At 42.1% G+C, this 4,041-nt stretch overlaps 1 long non-coding RNA gene across 1 annotated transcript in view; it reads right to left on the bottom strand.

Annotated features, from left to right (window-relative positions):
* Window positions 1–1,509: 1,509 nt before the first annotated feature.
* Window positions 1,510–4,041, bottom strand: part of LOC117943196 — an 8,010-nt gene continuing 5,478 nt past the window's right edge. The window contains exon 3 of the long non-coding RNA XR_004656309.1: window positions 1,510–1,660. This is a non-coding gene — a long non-coding RNA (uncharacterized LOC117943196). The remainder of the gene's footprint in view (window positions 1,661–4,041) is intronic.

Genomic DNA, 4,041 nt, shown 5'->3' with positions numbered 1-4,041 from the left:
AGGCCTAGTGTCACACTTCCACTAGAAACAACAAGTTGAGAGTGTTAACTTCCCAATGAACTCAGGATCATCCCAGAGGGCCAAAGCATGTGGAAACTGCAGCACTTTTTTAAGGCTAAAAATTTAGGCGAGAAAATCATATATTTTCAAGTGATTTTCAAACAGCAACGTTACAAAGAAACAGCAACATTACAAAGAGGACCTTTGGGATGTAAACAGAATATGCTCCCCTTTTTTATGTTTCGTTACCAACTTAATCAGAACATTCCCATACAGTGTCGGGCAAGTTACTTCCAAAATAGGATATATTGTAAATTACTAGTTGCTGTCATTCAATAGTAATTAGTTAAATTACAACATTACTGTCTCTGAATTGTAATGCTTTACACTACTTTTGCGTTACTTTTGAGTTACTTTCACCAAAATAACATTGTAAGTATGACTTGGCAGATAGCTTGTGAATTTCCCCACAGGATCAACAAAATCTTAGTGTAATTAACTCCGAAAATAATGTCCGTCTCACAAATACATCGGTCTCTGCGCTCATTTAAACTATTGGTTCCAGCAACAGGAAATAACACTCCGAAATGTTTTTTCAGTGTTGGTGAAGTAAAAAAAATAATGTCTGGTTAAAATGCGTTACCGCATTACTGAGATTGTGTACGGAAAAAAATTACTGAAATGTAATGGGTTATACTACTGCAATACACGAAGACAATCCTATAATTGTGTTACTTTTGAAAGTTCAATCATTTGTGTTTTATTTGCCCAGGATTTTTGTTTTCTTTCCTTTAAATGGCAATTTATTTTGCAATTTTGTCATGCAATTTGAATATGCATTTTGCAATTAAGAATTCAAAAGGCAATCCTCAATTCAGTTCAAATTATTTTGATTAGAAATTAAAATTAAAATGAAAGCTCGATCACCTGCATTTCACATTGCTGTGTTTTTTGGTCTCAATTCAAATGGAAATGTATCTCATCACGGCGGGTCTTCAGTTGTGACATCACTCCCTGGTTTAGTGACCCAAGTTCACTTCCACCACGCCAACACTCTTCTTTTTGACCAGTAATTTATAACTCAGAAACATTCAGCCTTACACACAGAGATTAGTTCATTACAGTAGAGCTGTTTTTGGCATTTTGGGTAAAAAAACAACAACAAGTTCACCACCATGAGACTAGAAACCTTTGCCTTAATTGTTTTCAGACATTGTTTTTAATGTTTAAACTCAACAGCCTTGTAAAGAAGCATCCTGGTTTTAAAAGTGGCTTTTTGGAAATCAAATTAGTCAAAAGGAGAATTTCAGTTCAGGTAAAATCATACCAATGATACTTCACTCCAAAGAGTCCACTGAATGCATTAATTTTCTCAATGACAACCCCTGGAAATGTTCCAGGCTTTGAAGGCAATTTGACATAGTAGGCAAATAGTAGAATTACAAACTCTGTGTCCATCAAGTGATGCCATGGGGCCCAAAGGCTAAAGAGATTTTTTAGCACCACAAGCCCTGCAAAATGACTTGTTATACTATGAAAATGTGATCCATTCGGTTCGATAACATTTGGAAAGTCTGGAAGAGCCACACAATTAAATCTTCTAATCCCCATTCAAGTTAGCCGAGCGCTAAACCGGAAATAGTCTGAGGTAGTGTGCCTGCTCTATGGGACGCACAGTGCAGAAGAAGTGCCAATCATCTTGGTCATTTTTGGCTTCATACGCCACTAAGCAGCTCTAATAGGAGCAAAATGGGCTCTGCCTCAAACGGTGTATCCAGTTCTTAAAATATATCCATGAGTAACAATAGATTAGATTTGATCAGATTAGATTAGAAAGTACTTCATTTATCCCATAATGGGGGAATTCACTTGTTGCAGCAGCAGTTTTACACAGTAAAAAGCAAGCCAACAAACAAGCAAAGAAAAAACAGGAAAACAACAGACAGAATGTGTAAAAGTTATTGTAAAGTAAAGTGACGTTGGAGATATAATCTCTCCACCTAATCCTGGGTCTTCCACAGGGCCTCCCCCCAGCTGGACCTAGAACACCTCCCTAGGGTGGCGCCCAGGAGGCATCCTGACCAGATGCCAGAACCATCTTAACTGGCTCCTTTCAACGCGAAGGAGCAGCAGCTCTACTCCAAACTCCTCATGGATGACTGAGCTTCTCACCCTATCTCTAAGGGAGACGCCAGCCCCCCTCCTGAGGAAACCCTTTTCGGCCGCTTGTACTCATAAGTGACGTGAAATAAAATAAAATAATTTGTAGTTAAATAATATAGCAAAAGCAAGTTACCATAATTTAAACGATATTGAAGTGCAACCTTATTATAAATAATAATAAAAAAGGAAGTATTTGTAGTATTTGAAGAATATAAATATAGATGATAAAAATATACATACAGCCATGGTGAGGGTGGGTAATTGAAACAAGAACAGAAACTACAACATTATCAGGTGGTGCAGGTGTTGTAGAGTCTGACAGTGACCTGTGGTACCTCTCCTTCTTACACCTGGGGGGTACCAGTCTGCTGCTGAAGGAGCTGCTCAGGGACCCCACAGTGTCGTGCAGGGGGTGAGAGGTGTTGTCCATGATGGATGTCAGCTTAGCTAACATCCTTCTCTCCCCCACTTTCTCTGAAGTCCAGGGGGCAGTCCAGGACAGAGCTCGCTCTCCTGATCAGTCTATTGAGTCTGCTCCTGTCCATGTCCAAACTGCCCCCCCAGCAGACCACAGCATAAAGGATGGCAGAGGCCACCACAGAGTCATAAAAAGTCTTGAGGAGAGTCCTGCACACTCCAAAGGACCTGAGTCTCCACAGCAGATGGGGGCAACTTTGGCCCTTCTTGTAGAGTGCATGGGGGTTATCAGTCCTCCACTACCTCAAGGCTCGATCCCTGGATGCTCACCAGTGAGAAATGGGATGTTTTCCTCCTAAAGTCACCAATCATCTCCTTTGTCTTGCTGGTGTTAATCTAAAGCTGGTTGAGCTCACACCAGCGGACAAAGTCCCTGATGACCGACCTTTATTCAAGATCGTTCCCCTCAGAAACACATCCAACAACGGCTGTGTCCTCAAAGAACTTCTGGATGTGGCAATGGGTGGTGTTGTGAGTGAAGTCTGAGGTGTAGAGGGTCAAAAGGAAGGAGGAGAGCACTGTACCCTGAGGGGCACCACGTCAGACACCCAGTGATGGAGCTTCACATACTGTGGTCCGTTGGTGAGATAGTCTGTTGTCCATGCAGCTAGGTGTTGGTCCACTCCAACACTCTCCATCTTCACTCTGAGCAGTGAAGGCTGGATGGTGTTAAAAGCACCGGAGAAGTTGGAAAACATGACTCTCACAGTGCTCTCGCTGTCCTCCAGGTGGAGCAACGATCTGTGCAGCAGGTAGATCAATGCGTCGTCCACCCCAATACCAAGTTGGTAATTCAATTTCAATTCAATTTTATTTATAGTATCAATTCATAACAAGAGTTATCTCAAGACACTTTACAGATAGACCACACTCCATAATTTACAAGGACCCAACAGTTCTAGTAGTCTCCTCCAGAGCAAGCAACAGTGCAACAGTGGCGAGGAAAAACTTCCTTTAAGGCAGAAACCTCGGTCAGACCCAGGCTCTTGGTAGGCGGTGTCTGACGACCGGTTGGGATTAGAATGAAGAGTGGAAATAACAAAAATAGAAAGAAATAGTAGTTGGTAGCAGTTCTTTGTAGTAGTTCATGGCATGGCAGGACGCTGTGCAGCATTACAAGGCACAGCAGGACGTAGCAGGGCACTGCAGTGTAGCAGTAGAACATGGCATCACAGAACGTGGAGCGGGACCAAGGCGACAGCTGCTACCCTGATTTTGGAGCCTCCCTGATCCAAGGGAACATGCTGGAAAGAACATAAGGACTCCGGGGAATGACTCCCCAGAGCTAGGTTAGTAACTAGCATTTCTGGGACATGGATGCAGATACATGAAAAGATAGAAAGATAGAAAGATAGAGGAGAGAGGAGCTCAGTGTATCAAAAGAAGTCCCCAGCTATCTAA

The sequence above is a fragment of the Etheostoma cragini genome, chromosome 4, assembly GCF_013103735.1.
Source record: "Etheostoma cragini isolate CJK2018 chromosome 4, CSU_Ecrag_1.0, whole genome shotgun sequence".
In the NCBI taxonomy this organism is placed as follows: domain Eukaryota; kingdom Metazoa; phylum Chordata; class Actinopteri; order Perciformes; family Percidae; genus Etheostoma; species Etheostoma cragini.
The sequence above is the reverse complement of the archived record's forward strand: the minus strand, read 5'-3'. Positions and strand labels throughout refer to the sequence as shown.